Source organism: Lactuca serriola, chromosome 5 (genome assembly GCF_051521515.1).
Source record: "Lactuca serriola cultivar US96UC23 chromosome 5, Lser_US96UC23_V15, whole genome shotgun sequence".
In the NCBI taxonomy this organism is placed as follows: domain Eukaryota; kingdom Viridiplantae; phylum Streptophyta; class Magnoliopsida; order Asterales; family Asteraceae; genus Lactuca; species Lactuca serriola.
Window position 1 is genome coordinate 209,556,656 of NC_136412.1, and position 20,106 is coordinate 209,576,761.

Sequence of the window (20,106 nt, forward strand, 5' to 3'; positions counted from 1 at the left end):
TCGCATATGCGCTCCATTTTTGACGTTCTTTATATGCACACGTAGGCGTGAATATATTCTACAACTTTTGTTTAGACTTTGTGGGCTAATTCTGACTTTATTTTTAATATTATTATTTTGAATAGACCGAGACAGGAAAATCCGTTAAAAATTCATAACTTCTTCATCCGACGTCCATTTTCGTCAGACTTTTTACCGTTGTACTACTATTGATGAGAGCTTCGATTCTCATTTAGGTTGTGTCAGCTAAATATAACTCGATCTTTATTTCGAGTTTTTAGCTGCCTACTGCTATTCCGAAACATAGAAAAATCATAACTTCCTTATACGAAGTCAGACTTTGGCGTTCTTTTTATGGATGCTCTCGGTTTAACGAACACTACCACTTTCGTTTAGATCGCTAAGGCTAAAAAGCACTTTATCGTAAAGTCACTTTTTATGTTTCCCGGTGCCGTGCCGATCTCGTCGCGAAACTTCGACGAGCCATAACTTCTTCGTTATAACTCGGATTTCGGCGTTCTTTATATGTACGGAACCCTTGTAACATATACTATAACTTGGTTAAGATTAATCCCTATAAATAATCTTCCATAAAAAACTCATTTTTGATGCTTATCGTCTCTAAATTGATTAGCCCGGATCTACGGGCGTTACAGAGCACTACCCCAAGCTTTTTCCAGATGCAGCACCAGACATTGAGGAGGAAGTCTAAAATAAGTGGGCGAGAGTTGTAATGCCTGGTTCCCAACTCGTTGAGTAGATGCGAATCTTAGACGCGGGTGGAAGTGTCTACTCGCCGAGTTGGAAGCCCCGACTCGACGAGTACATCTATCTGGATGAAATCCTAAATCTTAGGGTTTGCACCCTGTTTAAACAACTTATATAGCCTCCACTCCAGCCTCCATCACCCTCAGATCCTATTCTCAAAACCCTAATCAGTTTGTGAGTGTTCTTGACCTTTTGAGCCATCTTGTTTGTTTTTGAAGCTTAAGAAGAAAAAGGAAGCTTGGGAGATCAAGAGTAATCAAGTAGATCCAGAGATTTTGTCACATTCCCTGCTCATTTGAGGTAAAAGGTCTATACCTTGTTCATTCATTCATTAGATCTCTCCATAGGGTAGTTTAGAGCAATTTGGAGCTCATTATGGAACCATTCATGGATGCAAGATTGTTTTGGTGTTAGGACTTCGGATCCAGAGTCTTAGAGGGACTCCATGGCATAAAGGTGCCAACTTTATGTCCATGGGAGTCCCATGGATCTTATGGAACACTTTTTAGGACCTTATGGACTACTTAACCCATGCATGCACGTAAAGTTTGTAACTTTACATGCTATATCGATCCTAGGAGGTCATATCTATGTTCTGGATGCATTAAGCCCAACTAAAATTGACTGGATAGACTTGGAATTTGGGGGACTCGACGAGTCGTTCATAGGACTCAGTGAGTCGGGTCATGGATCCCCAACCTTTTCTATGTCAGCGCAATCTGGTTAAGTCTAGAAGAGGACTCAACAACATGGACGTGAATGTGGACTGGAAGATCAAAGAGATCGATGAATTCAAGGATGAACTCGGCGAGTTCAAGGCAATGTATATACTGATATTGAGAATAACTCGACGAGTCAAGGATGAACTTGGCGAGTCACGAGCAAAGGGTCCCGATTCTATATGAAGGAGAACTCGACGGGTTCTTGAAAGACTCGACGAGTAGGATCGAAGTTCTAGCATTTTGTGGATTATGGAACTCAACGAGTTGCGTCAACCAGGTGTTGACTTTGACCAAAAATTGACTTTAACCAAGGTGTTGACCTTGACTTTGACCTTGACCTGAGTTGACCATTGAAAGGGTTACGAGTAGGGAATGGTAATTAAGGGAGGTCATCATGTGTAGGAGTTTGAGAGGAGTTGCTCCTAGTGCCGAGGACAGTTCAGTTACTGCACGACATTTAGGTGAGTTACCTTCTAGTGGAGTGTGTCAAAGGCCACAATGTCGTCCCACTAAGTAGGAGTTGTAGTTAGATGATTGCCTTTGTAACAAACCCAAATTTTCAAAGAAAATTTTCATTTTTGAATAATCAAACACATTTCCATAAATTAAGCAATCCAATTAAAATTTGTATTCAAAACACAAGTCAAATACAACTTTTATTCCAAACATGAGAGTGGCCCATAAAAACGCCTGAGAGAGAGTGCACGTCGTGCGATCTCGCCTTTAGCTTACCCTTGGGATCTGAAGTACCTGAAACAAATCCACAACCTGTAAGCTAATGCTTAGTGAGTTCCCTCGAGCATACAACGCACACAATCCACATATCACATATAATATTAGCTATAAAAACTACATATATCACATAAGCCATGCATACATAAACCTGTAAGGATATCGTGGGCTCCCCCTAGGTTCTTACACCATCGTGCCATGGGCTACCCTACATGGTCTTTACCTGTGAGTGTCATGGACTACCCCACATGGTCTTATATCCAACAGCCACGGGCTCCCCTGGGGTCTTTCATGCAATAACGTACATAATCAAATAAGATATCATATATTTTAGAAGTATCTACACAGTACATAACACATACATAAACCTGTAAGGATGCCATAGGCTCCCCCTAGGGTCTTATACCATTGTGCCATGGGCTACCCCACATGGTCTTTACCTGGGAATCCCATAGGCTACCCCACATGGTCTTATATCCAACTGCCACGGGCTCCCCCGTGATATTCCATGCAATAACATACAATCAATAGCATACTACTTAGCATAAAGCTAACTATCATACCATATATCTCTACAATAGCTAGTGTACCACATAACATAGAATGGGCCGGCCTTGGTGCCTTCGACCCATTAGTATGGTAAGGAGACTCACCTCTGTCCGAAGAATACGAAAGCTGCTCCCCTAACTGTCTGTAACCACCCTTACTGAATAATAAAATTACCCAATGTTAGGAATTCACGTGATCAAAGGGAAACCCAAACCCCAAGTCCTTCCATAAAGGCCCAAATATTCTTCCTATGTGAATGGGCCCAAAGTCCATGTCCAAAATCATTAATAGGCCTTATGGCCCAATAAAGCCCAATCATAACATCCATGGTCCAAAAAAGATAAACTGACCCACCATCCCCAAAATAAGACCAGGCCCAATGACCAATTGAGGCCCAAGAGTTCAAAGGCCCAAAATGAATCCAAGCCCATCTGTTGTGCGTACGCTTAGCGTACCACCCTGCTATGCGTAACATACTAAGTCTCTGGGTCGTACACGCTGCGTATCCTTGGTTACGCCTAGTGTACTAACAAATTAAGCACTTTCTCCATTAAGTGCTTAATACTTGATTTTCTCACATCCAAAAGTTAGATCTAAGCTTATTAAGACGACCTAGGGCATAAATTTGGAAACTTTGTGCCTTTGCGTGTTTCATATGTTCCCAACACTCCCATTAAGACCTTTTTAAGGGTCTTAACCCATGCATGAGGTCAAAACACCCCCCAAGACTTCATTTTTATGTTATAAATGGACCAAAGGACCTCAGATTTAACATTTCCATCCGCTGGAATTTCTCAACTCACAAAAGGAGATCCAAAACCAACAAAGGGGACAAAACTAGAAAACTCTAGCTAGATCTAAAGAATAGGGTGGAAAGGTCCAAGCTTTATACCTCCAGAAGCTCTTCAAGGTGAACTAGATGCAGATTCTTGAAGTTAAATGTCACTCATGTACCACCGGCAGACTTCGCATATCCGTTGTGGTCTCAACCCTCGTATCTGAGATATAAGCCAGAAATCCCGTACATCCCTGCTGTAGAAATCTCATGGCCCTCGCAGCAGAACAGAGAGTTGGCCCCTGCGAGGCCCTCTCACCATGTATAACCAGGTCTCCCCCACTTGGGGTTCGAACCCTCACCAACTGGTGCTAAGAATCGATCATGGCTCCGTTGGCGCCCAGCCAATCCATCACGACAATCACCTTCAACCCTCACAACAGTATCTTCACTTGGTCAACGTGAAACCTCTCGCCGAGCACATTCAGGATGCAGTCCTGATACACCCTCACAGCCATCACGATGTGGTTATCTACAATCTCTACCTCAAGTTAGGAATCCAAAGTTCTCGGCACGTCCCAGAACTTCTTGTTAAGCGCAAGGGACACCAAAGATCGGGTAGTACCCGAATCAAACAAGACATGAGCAGACATACCATTGACCAACAAGGTCCCTATACAAACATAAAGTACACACACGTCATACAAATAATAGGAGCAGAGAATAATAGACACGTACCAGCCACAACGTCTGGCGTTGCCCGAGCCTCCTTGGTAGTCAGTTGAAATGCACGACTCTTCATCGTTGAGGGCATCCGCCTTAACAGGGCGGCCATCAATAATCCTCATCGTGGCGGGCACCGGTGCCACCACTGCTCCACCCCCTCCATGCAACCTCGGACAATCGGCTTTTTTATGTCCAGTCTAGTTGCAGTGGAAACATATCAAGCCCTTCTTGGGGCAATCCCTGCTCAAATGGCCCTGCTGGCCACAAGAGTAACATCCTGATATTCCTGTTGTCTGACAAGACCCACTGTGCGATTTACCGCACCTGGCACACTGGCCTCGGCCCTGCTGGAAGTGTCTGAGGTCTTAGGCTTCTTAGCCTGACCCACCGCTGCCTGCACCTACTCCGGCTTCTGCTTGGTGCGGAAGTCCAACTCCATCTCCCTCTCATGGGCCTTCTCTACCATCTCATTCATTATTTTGCACCCTATAAAGCTCACAAACTCCCGGATATCATCCCCCAGCATGGAATGATATTTTGTCCTCCGCATATCGTTATCGGTAGCATACTGTGGGATCAACAATGCTCGCTCCCGAAACTTGGTGGTGATCTCCACCACAGTCTCGGTGGTCTACTGGAGTTCCTGGAACTCCCTCACCATCCTCAATGGCTGGTGCAAACTCCAAGTCAAATCGCCAAACAAACTCGGCCCATGTCATCTCAGCCACACGGCTGCTCCTACCTGGCTAGTAACCTTGCCCCACCAATCTCAGGCCCTGTCTCTCAGCATTCCAGAAGCAAATCCCACCTTTTCCGCATTTGGGCAAGAACTCGTGCGTTGTATGTTCTTAATATCCACCACCCAGCATCGGCTAACAATGGGGTCCCTGACCCTGAAAAACTTTGGTGCTCTGCACTCCTTGAACTCCCGAAATAAGGGAGTTCGGGCCCCAACCTGGCCTACAGCGATCTCGGCTCTGAGCCTCTCCTCTATAATATCCATCATGCCCTCCTTGACCATCCCAAAGATGACTCGTGTAGTGTCAAGGATGCCCCTTGTAACCTCGACTGCAATAAGCTCACGTAGCCTCTCGTCAATGACATCGATAGTGTCGCTTGATCCAGTCCAGGATCCAGATCCCGATCCTGATCCCCCTTCCCCAAATCATGCCTACCATACTGTACTGCAATTCCATAAAACATAATGATCAGGATATCTATAACAGTGACCTTCCTACACCGGTCCTCCTTAGAGCTCCCTAGGCTAACATTGGTTCGGGTACAGGTCCTGTGCTTTCAGTAGTACGAGCCCAATACTACCTTCCACACCTACCTGTCCCAATGCTCTACCTGATAACTCAAATTCGTCCCAAAATAAACCATATCCCATGGGATACCGTATACATCAAATCCCATGCCGTCCTAAGATTTTCCCTACTCACATCCATCAGACCAATCATAACAGGTTGCCTTTATGCATGCAAATTATACACAGAAAAAAGATCAAATAGACTTTCGAATATAATATTCTACCCTAGGACCACAACCAGACACGGAACAAGAAATAAGGCCAAATCAATCATTCTAAGGCTATAAGCTCCTAACCGTACACAATTTTAAAAGCATACACATAGCAATTTCCATAGGATCATCAAAGCTCAAATATAAGTATAACATGGCTAACATATTTGGGAACTACTTACTTGGCTCGGCTGATCACGCGCGTTGCACTCTCATCTTTTCCTTTCTTCAAAAGCTTTTTATTTTATTTTTGAAAACAATTTTACCATCTCCTTAGTTTGAGTCCTGACACACCCGAGAGTGTACCCGAGTCCCTCAAACCAAGGCTCTGATACCAACTTGTAACAACCCCAATTTTTCAAAGAAAATTTTTCATTTTTGAATAATCAAACACATTTTCATAAATTAAGAAATCCAATTATAATTATTTTCAAAACCTAAGTCAAATACAACTTTTATTCCAAACATCATAGTGTCCCGTAAAAACACCTGAAAGAGAGTACACGCCGCGCCATCTCGCCTTTCCCTTACCCTTGGGATCTGTAGTACCTAAAACAAATCCACAACCTATAAGCTAATGCTTAGTGAGTTCCCCAGAGCAAACCACACACACAATCCACATATCAAATATCATGTTAGCTATAAAAGCTACATATATCACATAAGCGATGCATACATAAACCTATAAGGATACCATGGGCTCCCCCCAGGGTGTTACAACATCGTGCCAATGGCTACTCCACATGGTATTTACCTGGGAATGCCATGGGCTACCCCACATGGTCTTTACCTCAGAATGCCATGGGCTACCCCACATGGTCTTATATCCAACTGTCACGGGCTCCCTCGTGATCTTCCATGTAATAACATACGATCACTAGAATACTACTTAGCATAAAGCTAACTATTATACCATATATCTCTACAACATCTAGTGTACCACATAACATAGAATGGGCTAGCCTTGGTGCCTTTGACCCATTAGTATGGTAAGGAGACTCACCTCTGTCCGAAGAATCTGAAAGCTGCTATCCTAACTGTCCGTAACCACCCTTATTGAATAATAACATTACCCAATGTTAGGAATTCACATGATCAAAGGGAAACCCAAACCCCAAGTCCTTCCATAAAGTCCCAAATATTCTTCCTTTGTTAATGGGCCCAAAGCCCATGTCCAAAAATCATTAATGGGCCTTATGGCCCAATAAAGCCTAATAATAACATCCATGGCCCAAAACAGATAAACTAACCCACCATCCCCAAAATACGACTAGGCCCAATGACCAATTGAGGCCCAACAATTCAAAGGACCAAAAAGAATCCAAGCCCATATGATATGTGTACGCTTAGCATACCACCCTGGTACGTGCAGCGTACTGAGACTATGGGCCTTAAGCACTACATACGCTAGGTTACACCCATCATACTAACAGATTAAGCACTTTCTCCATTAAGTGCTTAATACTCGGTTTTCTGACATCCAAAAGTCAGATCTAAGCTTATTAAGATGACCAAGGGCATAAAGTTGGCAACTTTATGCCTTTACATGTTTCATATGTTCCCAAAACTCACATTAATACCTTTTTAAGGGTCTTAACCCATGCATGACGTCAAAACACCCACCAAGAGTTCATTTTTATGTTATAAGTGGACCAAAGTACCTCAGATCTAACATTTCCATCCTCTGGAGTTGCTTAACTCACAAGAGGAGATCGAAAACCAACAAAGGGGACAAAACTAGAAAAACCTAGCTAGATCTAATGAATAAGGTGGAAAGGTCCAAGCTTTATACCTCCAGAAGCTCCTCAAGGTGAACTAGATGCAGATTCTTGAAGTCCAATGTCACTCCAAGCTTGCTTGACAACTTCTTCTTCTTGAATGACACTAAAAATGGCCACCAACACCCTTTCTAAGCTTAAAATGGTCTCACAAGATCTCTTTGGAGTAGGAGGACTAACTAAGGCTATGGAGGCTCTCTAGGGTTAAGTCCAAGTGGCTTAAGGACGTTTAAATAGGCGTCAAGTCCAGAAATTAGGGTTTGGACATTCATCATGTAGGACTAGCGTACTTCTAGTATGCGCAGTGTACGTGCTCCCCATCTGCAATCATCCTTGCATAGTATGCTAAGCATACTCATGAGTACGCCCAACGTACTTAAGGGACTATTATGCTATATTTAGAATTCTTCGAGGGTTTCAAGGTAATACATGATTTGGAGTGTTACAACTCTCCCCCACTTAAACTAGACTTTGTCCTCGAAGTCCGTGTTGCTTTGAATAGATCGAGATAATGCTCCCATATCTCCTCCTCTGGCTCCCATGTTGTAACACCCGCAGATCTGGGCTAGTCAATTTAGAGGCAATAGGGGTCGAAAACGACTTTTCGACAAAAGATTATATAGAATAAAGAATCTTAACCAAGTTGTGGAATATGTCACAAGGTTTTCGTACATATAAAGAACGCCGAAATCCGAGTTATAACGAAGAAGTTATGGTCCGTCGAAGTTTTACGGCAAAACCGGCGCGACACCGGGAAGCGTAAATAGTGAATTTACGATAGAGCGAGATTTAGCCTTAGAAATCTAAACGAAAGTCATAGAATATGTTAAACTAAGAGCATCGATAAAAAGAACGCCCAAATCTGGCTTCGTATGAGGAAGTTATGATTTTTCTAAGATACAACTTAGCAGTGCACGACCCGAAACTTGAATTTTAGTTCAGGTGGTTTTTGGCTTACGTGACCTAAATGAAAGTTTAAGATCTCATTAATAGGAACTCAATGGTAAAAAGATAGACGAAAACGGAGTCCGTATGAAGGAGTTACGAATTCTTCGCGGTCATTTAACAGTCTAAACGCCTCCTACTGTTAAATTTGAGATCGGTCGAGAATTAGCCGACGGAGTCTAAATGAAAGTTGTATATCTTGATTTTACCTACGCGTTGAAGAAAATAACGTCGAAAACGGAGCTTGTATGCGAGAGTTATGATTTTTCTAAGTTTGAAGGCTGATACGCGATAGGGGGTGACGTGGCACCACCAGAATTGGACACGTGGCACCACCAGAAGGCCACCACATGCACCAACTCGGCGAGTAGGTCCCCCTACTCGGCGATTCCATCAGATATTTTCACTATAAATAGAGGTGTCGGGTCTCGCCTCTTCTTCACACCTCCCAAACTCACTTTCTCTCTCTAGTTTCCCTCTCTAGCCTCCCAACCCCCCCCCCCCCCTAAAGCCTAGGTAAACCCCCTAGCACCCAAAGGAAGCCCCGAGGCTCCCGGAATCCCAAGAAAAGAGCCTTTCGGCTCGGGAACGCTTCTCCAGTGAAGCCCGGTTTTCAAGAAAACCCGCTGTAAGTGAGCTATGCCTACCCTATCTTTAGTATAGCTTATGTTTTAATATAGTAACATTATTAGGAACTTATAATGAGTATTTGGGCTATTATTATGAGTTATATTGAGTGTTATTTAACTCTTATATAATAATAATAATAATAGCTAGACTATTAATTTGTTGCGATTATCGTTAGACTAAACCCTACTGGTATTGGTATTAGGTTTTATCGAAGGAAAATTGTTTTGAGAGTATCGAAGCGTTGTCCGAGTGCTGAGTCACCACCTTTCAGGTGAGTGCATGGTCCCCTTCAACTTACACATAGATATGAAGTATTTACTATGTGCTATGTGTGCATATTGTCTGTTTACTTGCTGTCACTACTAGAAAAACAGCCTTTTACGACGCTCATTGCGTGTCGTAAAAGGCTCAGACGCTGTCATAAAGAGAGACGACGCGCTTTTAAGCATCATCTATAGACGACGCGCATTTACGACGCTCATTTACGGCGCGCAATTACGACGCGCGTTTACGACATGCAATGCGTATCAAAGAAGGCCCTGTCATAAAGGAAGACGACACACATTCGCGTGTCGTAACCTTACGACGCGCATGTTAATGACACGCAATGCGTATCAACAAAGCCCCTGTCAAGAAAGGTCATGTCATAAATGAAGATGACACACATTTTTGCGTATCATAATTTTAAATATTTAAAAAAAATATATTCTTTATAGGTTTACTTATTTTCAAATTAAATTTGTATTTAATGTTTTATAATAGAAAATAAAATATCATATACAAAAAATAGAATCCATTGCATAAATTTAATGTCATACAATTCTATATCTTACAATATATAAATTTGCATCTAATCTACTATGTACATCAAATTCCAACTAAGTAAAGTTGCATCTTGCCTTTCATAATTCTTTAAGACTAATGCTCGAAACAACTGATTATATGGATAAGCAGTTGTACATTGGCTCATCTCACTCAATAATGACTTAGCCAAATTCAACTCCAAGTCTTTACTGCATCTTGCTGATAATGCTGCAAGATTTAAATCAAGTGGCTTCATATTCCTTTCTTCCATCAACTTTACCTGATGCACAAAATACACAAAAAAAAAAACATTGTAGCGGAAGGGGTAATTTGGAAAAATGTGAGGGGTATAATATAATAACAATGCAAATACTTAATACCAATTTCATGCCATCATGGAAACCTATTGTCACTACTAGAAAGTAGAAATGTTTCATGTAGAGTTAGCTGTTCCGCTTCACCTTAGTTACTAAAGAGCATATGGAGACTGATATTCTCTTAATCACATCAACAGCTGCTCCAGACCTGATATTCTTTGCATCACATCAACATCTAGCTGTAAAATCAATGAGCATAACAAATAACTTTTTACAGTTTTACTTTTGAAGATCATTAAGATTTGAAGATCATACCTTTGCACCACATAAAACTAGAAGATGGAGAGAGCTAGACTCCATATCCTTAACAGCCCGACCTAAGGAGATGGAGTGATCCTTTTCATTTTGATCCCATTCATCCAAATATGGAATCTCCATTTGTCAAAAACATACAATCAGAATTAAGAACAATATTTTATATTAAAAATAAGGGAAAATCAATAGCAAAATGAAAGTGAAAATGAAGTGAATTGACATTCTAACTTATTTCTTGAGGATAGAGTGCAACTTCAAGTCCTGATTTAACTGTTGTATCTGTAAGCTTTTAGATATGACTGAATGCCACATCTTTGAGATAGTCACCCATGCGTGTCTGAAAGAAATTGTAATTATTACAAAAAAACAAGCTTTCTTATATAAAAAAATATGGGTATGGAAAGGTCAAAGGTCCGAAGTCTGAATTAAAGAATTTATAAAGAAAGAAAGGGAGGGAACCTTGAATCCTATGAGAAGGCTAGAGCTGTAACAATGCCAAGATGTGGTTTCTTCACTACACTATGCATCCTCATATTACTAGAATTCAATATAAATATGTCCCCTTGGATCGTACCTTTGCAATTAATGCATCAACATTTATCATTCATATAAAATACTACTATAGATTCTTCATCTGAGAATTGAGATGTTTTATTTTGAAACAGATCCATTTGACCAGAAGCAGATTTATACACATGCTAAGTGATAACATGAAGTTTAAGAAAAGCAAATGGAGTCTTACATTGCAAGAAACCTCCCATCATCTTATACGCTTCCATGTACTAGTGTTCCACTTGACAATACTTCCTCCCCAATCTACCCATGCTAAAAAATGTTCAAACAAATTAGTTCACTATTCCAAACCATATTGCATTAAAAACATCAGTCAATGTTTTCATAATCAAAACAAAAAAGAACAGAAAATGAAAAATAGCAATTCCATTGATTCCCAAGAAACTCGTTCACAATAATTCCATTCATAGTGTACATCATAGGAGATGACCAGTATCCCCACAACCACCATTTCTTTATGTCCTCTTTGAAAACAAAATAGTTGACAGTAAAAATGGATCAATAGTCATGTTTCAGTATGCTTCTAAACAATTAGTACCTCGAACAAGAACAAAGCCACCCAAAGCAAAGACTAAGAGAAGTGCAAATGAACCAAACGTGTTTGCAACAATCATATTTCAACCCAATGAACCGAAAAAATTCTGAAGACATTTGGTTAAAAAGCAAAAGCAGAAGATATTGCTTGAAGAATCTGTAAAACAAGAAATATCCGTTAAATAAACATATGCAAATCAAAAAACATATTTTTGACACTTTCAATCTGTGATTTTGTAATGTAATATAATTAATTACCTTGCAATATTAGAATTGAAACCAACTACGTAATAAGTGAGAATCACCCAAACAACAGATTCAAGAAACGAAACCGGAATCTTGAGAATCACCCAAACAATGGCTTCAAGAAACGAAACAAAACAGGTGAAGACAGACTCATATATTCATATGATCTTCCACCTCCAGTGGCTCCAATGCTCCACTCACTGGTTGTACCACGAATCCAAGAAAGGCTCTCCCAAGTCCAAGAATACCATTCGATCTGTCTGGCACTTTCAACAGGTTTCCTCACTACACCAGACGCCCTAAAAGTAAAACCTTGTGTAAGAGCTTCTATCCCTTGTAAGAATCCGTCCCTACCCCTGTTATTCTTCTTGACCATACCTGGGAATATAATTTATTACTTAGGTATGGTGTAGTGTGGTTTGACTTCTACTGTAATGTGCTTGACTAGGGAAAAAAAGTTAAACCTGTTTTGAGCGCAGTTGTAGAAACTGTCCATCTATGGAGAGCTCAGCAAATCCTTTACTTAGAGATGCCAAAGTGGATCTTGTCATACCCAACACATCCACAGAGAAAATTAAATGTAGAGGATTAAGTATTGGAACTAGCTTCCATATATATAAATATAATATAATATATATGACAACAAGGGACTCACTGATTACGTTTGGTGTCAAAACCTTTAGGTGCATCAGATAAGGAGCACCATTTCCATTTCCATCTCTGATTCCAATGACTTCTACACGTAGTGGTGCCAATTTTCATCGTCCATGAAAAAACAATAAATTCAATATACTTTTTTTAATTAAAAAAATTAATATTAAGTTAATACCTTGTAGAGACTTAAAACATCTGTCGTTAGCTTTGTAGCAGCATACCTTGCTCTTCTGTTAACAATCATCTGTTTAGTGAAATTATTTGCATAAATCACTCAATTTTGTAAATTGGCCCATGGAACTAAAAATAAATTGGAGGAACAACAACAACATACATACCCTATTTGCAAACAGATTCTTTTTCCTTTTGTTCTTGAACAAAGCTAGTAGAAATTCTACCTGCATATATAATAGTTAGTGAACATAATTAAACATGTGATATTAAGATACATATTTAATTATTTATCTACATAATTATGATTCTTAAATAGAAATTCTGACATAAACTACCTTGCTAAAGAATAGAAAAAGCAAGAGTCCACCGTGGAATAACAACAGCCCATTCAACAACAAGGATGATGCATGAGGAATTAAAAAATGTTATTTATTGTGACTATATATATATATATATATATATATATATATATATATATATATATATACGTATATATATATATATATATATATATATATATATATCAGAATTTTTGTTTTTATTTATTTTAATATTATATAACAAGGGTATTTTAGTCTTTTTAACGAAAAATAAATAAAAAACGGAATTGAATTCCTTCCACCCTCCTAATGAAATCCAGCAAACATAGTAATTGTAGGACTCCAGCGGAATTGAATTGCCTCTATTTAGCAACCAAACATGCCATGGAATGGAATCTCATATACCAATTCCATCAATGCCCTTGGTTTTTAATTAAAGAGCAATCTATTACCTTGGCAATGTCAAGTTTACCAAGCTGAATAACCAACTCAAATCTATAATCAGGGTCTGTAGCAACTTCCAAGGCCTCTTCAACCTTGCCCCATGACTCCAGAAAATGAGCAACACTATTGAAGAAAACAACCAGAATTCGTTTATATAAAAATATAATATATATTTAAGATACAAATTTTGTTAATAACAATATAATATTTGAAATTCTACCTATTATAATGCTCCTTTGGGATTGAAGGTAAAACTCCATAAGCTCATTCTATGTCTCCACGCATCACAAGTGTCTTGTACTCGATTAATATCAGGAGTAGAGTGTAACCAATGACACTAAAACATAAAAATTAAAGAAAAAATATTAGCATAAATGTTGATGATAATTGTTTATTTAAAGATTATTATACCCACTCACTTGAATTCTTTTTTAATGAGATAAACCCTGCTCTGGTTAGCAAGAAACCCAAGAAGATACATAGGTTGATCCAAATGGAACATTGTGTTAACCTGAAACAAATGTCACATTAAATATTATCAAAAATCATCTCACCCTTCACACCAATCAAAATATCAAACCCAAACAAAAAACAAAACCAATTAGTCATCCAGACCAGGATAATTAATATTTATATTTATATAGTTTGATATAATGGCATCAAAAAATTACAGGGGTGGAATATTATTAAAACCAGAAGACATACCAGTAGAATTAATGTATCCTGAAGTGGACATACATGGTGATACTAACTATTTTCATACCATGAAACAAAGCCTTCGTCAACAACTCCAAAAACAGGGTCGCTCGTAGAACCCAGATGCTGACAAACGGATGAGTGATAGACATCATCCTCAGACGATGAACTTTCAACACACTTGTATAAAATTGATTTCTTTCATAGATAAATTCATTCATTTTCAAAAGACCCTCTCTCTATATTCAAGACCTTACTAAAAAAGCAAGGTTTTAACCAATGCTAGATTATATAGCTCTACTTGGGTGACCTATGTTGGAATAATCCAGAAGTTTAGAAGAATTTATCTAGTTTATTTTTTGAACTTTTAGTCATTATCCTTTCTTCCTGCATTTTAGAGATAAACCCATCTAGTTAGTTTGCTTTGTTTCTTTCAAGTATAAGTAGGAACGTTATTTATGATGTTACAGTGAGTTTTTTCAGTTCAATAAAAATCCCAGCAGAAAGTTGGACAAAAATACCCCTCAATTGCTTCTTCTTGTTCTCTGTTCCCCTGTTCTTACTTCTTACTGTTAGATTTAAGCAGCCACCTTCCCTCTACCATCTTTAGATGCAACCACATCACTCAATGGAGGCCATGAATCAAACTTTGATCTGAAAGAAACTGTCTCAAAATTCTCAATCATTCGAATGATATTGGATTTTGGTCTTTCATGAACACGTAAATGTTCCTGTAAATCAATACGTTATTTATTATAATAAGAACCTTGGAAATTTATATTTATATTTATATAGTTTGATATAATGTTTACTTCTGCAGCTCCATTTGCAGCTTTTCTTTCTTCAAGATTAGTACTTCTTCTAACCCACACATAAATTTTTGTTCCACAATCTAGAAGATAACAATGGTGTGTGTCTAGTAACTTCTTTGTATGAATCATCAGCTACAGGTATTGCTTTCCCTTTATGATACTTAAAACAAGAAAAAAAAATTAGAATTTTGTTAATTGTTGAATAAAGAGATAGAATAGTAATAGAATAATATACGAAAATATTACCAAAGTTGCTGAGTAGGATAAGCATGAGTACTTTGAGCATCATTTGTAGATGTTTTCTTTGGAAGTGGAGAAAATCCACCAAAGAAACCCCATAATTCTCCAGCTTCAACATCATCCATTAATCTCCCATCATCTATTCAAATCAAACATATACAAGTAGAAATGAGATTGCAAGGGCTTTTATGTAATTTTCCGTTTTTATAACATAATGCGCACAAAATCACATACCAATGGTAGCTATGTCACACTTGTTACTATGGTAGGTGGTTTTGATATAAGTAGCATTTTTTTATGAACGCAACTGGTGGAACAATCTCCAATTGCAAAATTGTTTCAATCGCTAGCGATCTTGAATTGCGTTTTTGGGAACTAATCTAGAAATAATGTTTCAAGTGATGCACCCTGAAATTAGTGAGTAGCGTTTCATCTTCCTCGGCAAGCCATGGTGGCTTGTAGAATTGACAAACTACAAAACCAATAATTAGGAAACATAAAAAAATTACTGAACGAGAAAATTACAAAACCAGAAATTGACAAAACCCTAACCCTTTGATTTCAATTTCTTGGCCCTATGAGCGGGCGACAATCATCGATTGACTAGCAAGCGATCCTCGTAGGCGCCATGGAGCTCTCGAAAGACAACGTCGATGTCATCCTTGTTAATCAGCTTCTGCATCGCGATTGACTTGCAAGCAAACTGTTGGTGCGTGGTTTTATGAGTGACAAGATGCGTCACACCAAATTGACTTGCGGGAACATCATCCATTGGTCGCCCAAGGATGGGGTTGGAGAGCTGCAAACGGTGATGGTGGATGAAGTGTTGGTCGATAAGGCCCGTACATCGTCGTCGTACGAGGCCTGACAATTCGGTGTCGATTGGAGGTAGTGTTGGTCGAAGAGGATTTTAAGAACTTCAAAAATATGAAATTATAGATCTTCAACACACCAAGTAGCAATTCAGAAAAATCGCATTTTGAAGTCAAAAATATGATTTCAGGAACTTCACAACTAAAAATCGTATATCAGGAACCCACACAATGATTTTAGGGTTTCTTTTAATCTAAGAGGATTTCACAACATACGAAGAAGAAGGAGGAGAGTATCAGGCGGGGTTTTCAATGTTTTGGTATTTGATTCCCCCATTGGCAATTAAAAAACTAAAGAACACGCGTTGATGCAAAATTATAAAACGACAGTTCTACACGACGAACTTTTTTATGGTAGGTGCCCTCCGTGTTTTTAATTTTTTTTGTTGGACACTAATTTTAGGGTACCCATAAATGCGTGTCTTCTATGCTTCATATTTTGGAAAATTGACATCAATTTTTAGGGCACGGACAGATGCGTGTCCTCTATTAGCGCGTGTCATTGATTGTGCGTCGTAAAAGGCTGTTTTTCTAGCATGTCTATGCTCGGTGAAAGATTTTATACATGTTTTAAATAATTTAAACTATATATGTATTTTATATCTACGAAAATGTTAGGGTAAAACATGGGTAGATATAATAGATGAAATATGAGTTGGACGATGAGTTGAGAGGTGATATAGACCATGAGGTATGGGTGACAGGTGTACGATGTGAGAAGCCTTTTTCCCAAACGATGTCCCCGTCATTCAGCAGAGTATGGATGACAACCACAGACTATTCTAGACAGTCCATTGGAACACTCGCAGGCTCACAACCTGTAGGTGTTGTGAACGATGTGTTCACCCGGTGTACTTTAAACATTGGTGACCATGCAAACTTGGTGCCTAAACCTTGGTGATCATGCAGACTTGATGCCTAAACCCTGGCGACTATGCAGACTTAGTGTCTAAACCCTTGCGACTATGCAGACTTAGTACCCGTTGTGTAAACCATGGCAACAATGGACTTCATGTCGATTCCTTTGGATGATCCTTAGGAACGAATGAATGAGGAATAAGCTGATTCTTAGGGTAGATCCATAAGAATAGAGAATATAATGGGGATGGGTAATGGGGTTTAATTGCTTGATTGTTTAAACATAATAATTATATTATTGTGGGTTGAAAACCCTGTACCAGGTTTCCCAACCTGACCCACTCAGTCTATTTATATCACAGGTGTTGATATGAAGTCACATTACACTGAGAGATTTAAAGAGATGTAGATCACTAGTGTAAATAAATGTAAGTTATGTTTATGCTTATATTTCTGTATTAACGATGACATCCCAAACGTTTTAAAATGAATAAAATACGTTTCTTCGAAAATGTTTTAATAACGTATTTATCATGTTTTTCTAGGAACAAATTCCACAACATTTTTATTAAAAGAAGTACTCTGATTTTTATAAAGCATAAACAAAATCGGTCTTTTCAGGTCGTGAAAATGGGGATGTCACACATGTCCATTCGGATTCTCTTCAGTTCAGCCATTGCACCTACACCAACTTCACCTCCTTGTTTCGAAGACCCTTTGTCTTCTTTTCTAAGATGGCAACCGACCTCTCGATGTTGTTCAGGCTCTCGTCCACCTGAATATCATCCAACGAAATGACTGCAGACTCGTCAGTGACACACTTCCGAAGCTAAGACACATGGAAGGAGTTGTGAATCTGGCTATGCTCTTTCGACAGATCCAAGCGATATGCCACCATGCCCCTTGGGTCGTGATCCTGAATAGGCCTATGTACCGAGGCCCCAGCTTGCCCCTCTTCCAAAACCTGATGATACCCTTCCAGGGCGACACCTTTAGTAACATAAAGTCCCCCACCTGAAACTCTAGATCTGATCATCGTCGGTCAGCATAATATTTCTGACGGCTCTACGCGACTCGTAGCCGGTCGCATACCTGCTGAATCAGCCTGATAGTCTCGAACACCACCTCAGTTCTCACCATGATCCGGTGCCCAACCTCGTCCCAACAAACCGGGGTCCTGTACCTCTAACCATATAACATCTCGAATGGAGCTTGATCGATACTGGCATGATAACTGTTATTGTACGAAAACTCTGCTAATGGGAGGTACGTGTCCCAACTCCCTCCAAAATCCAACATGCATGCTCGAAGCATGTCCTCAAGTGTCTGGATCGTCCTCTCGCTCTGGCCGTCGGTCTGGGGGTGGTATGCCGTGCTAAATGGAACTTCTTCCAAAACCTGGATGTAAACCGAACATCCCTGTCAAAGACTACCGACACTGACACCCTGTATCTAGCCACCACCTCTCGTACATAAATATCCACCAACTTTTCCATAGATATACTCTTGGAAATGAGAATGAAGTCGGCACTCTGCGTCAGTCTGTCCACGATCACCCATATGTCATCCACACCCCTCGTCGTAGCAACGCATCGCACACACATGAATTCTGCATTATGAGATTCTTGGGATTGTACTAAGACATTGTTACTATTTTTATTATATGATTTTGATACATATGGTTATGGTTTTTATGAAATGGTGTGACTCGATGATGTTTTCTTATGTTTGTTTTTGCAAATCGTTTTATCAAAATGAAAATTTTGGTCTTGAAAATTGGGATGTTACAAAACTAGTGAGGTAAGTTGGTCCAAAAAAAATGATCTAGTTAGAGATGGTTCCACCACTTCCATTGTACTTACCTTTGGCCTCATTGTTGAAGGTGTAAAGGTATGAAAAAACATATTTGTATCTCATCAGTGAAAGACGAACACAATAAATTCAATTTATTTTTTTCTCTTGAATGTTTCCTGTTGACAGGTCCGGTCCAAATGGTAGGCAACCCAGGCGACCGCCCAGGCCTCACGTCTCTAGGGGCCCAAAAATTCTAGGCTATGTAGTAGTGTGTGTGTGTGTATATATATATATATATATATATATATATATATATATATATATATAACTTTATTGCGTAAATGATTTTTAGAGCATAAAGTTTGTTCAAACTCAAACTAGCTCAAAAGATAAAGAATTTTGCTTGCTTGTTATTGCTAATTGAACACGTTTATAATGAAGAATAAATGATATTTTTTTGAATCTTTATTATATTCGTCTTTAAGGGGCCTTTTTTTTCTTTTCGACCCGGGCGCCATATACGTTTGGACCGACCCTGCCTGTTGATCTTGATTTTGATACCTGAAGGCTGGTGATTTTTGTTCATACACATATACATACATATTAGGTGTTAATGGAGATGAAAGCTGGTGATTTTGGTGGCTGATACAGAGATAAGGGTGAAATAGTTGAGGTAAGAGTAAAATGGTCATTTTTCATAAGTTAGTACATTAGTCATGTAACACCCAGTCTAGGTATTATTTACATTTTTGTCCCTTATATATTAAACTACTACTTTTGGACATTGTAATTAGTGAGTTTAGAGGAAGGAGGGACCATTTCTGCCAACTTTGGATTTTGGAGGTGGAGCCCGAACGCGGGGGGTTTCCCTGAGGAACGCGCTGCATTCCCGCTCTGAATGCAAACCCTACATTTTTGGGTTTGGGACCTATATAAACAACATTATGACTCAAGCCTTGGCCTCCTTACCAGCCTCTGAACCTCATAAACCCTAGATAGCCTCTCATTCCTCATTCTTGTTTGTTTTTGGACTTGTGAAGTTCATAGTGGTTTAGAAGCATGAAAGGAGAAAGAAGAAACTAGTAAAGAAGAACTTGAGTATCTTGAGCTCAAGGATCCGGGATAGCATCACCTTTTGGCACTGATTTGAGGTAAAAAGCTTTCAACTTGCCTCATGAATGCATAGATTTATGTTAATGGAGTTTTGGACCTTTTTAGGTCCCAAGAGTGGATTTTTATGGTCCAATCCGTTTCTCGACTTAGGGTTGCCACCCTTGATGCTATTGGTGTCCCAATAGCAGTGAAGT

At 39.3% G+C, this 20,106-nt stretch overlaps 1 long non-coding RNA gene across 2 annotated transcripts; it reads right to left on the bottom strand.

Annotated features, from left to right (window-relative positions):
* Positions 1 to 9,963: 9,963 nt before the first annotated feature.
* Positions 9,964 to 11,854, bottom strand: LOC145051419 (uncharacterized). 2 transcript variants are annotated; one of them, XR_013683610.1, is made up of 6 exons: positions 11,694 to 11,854; positions 11,325 to 11,398; positions 11,042 to 11,156; positions 10,583 to 10,919; positions 10,331 to 10,475; positions 9,964 to 10,230 (listed from the first exon to the last, which is right to left on the bottom strand). It is a non-coding gene; the product is annotated as an uncharacterized LOC145051419 (long non-coding RNA). The 2 variants fall into 2 exon arrangements; XR_013683609.1 differs by having other exon boundaries at positions 10,331 to 10,506.
* Between the last annotated feature and the right edge of the window lie 8,252 nt (positions 11,855 to 20,106).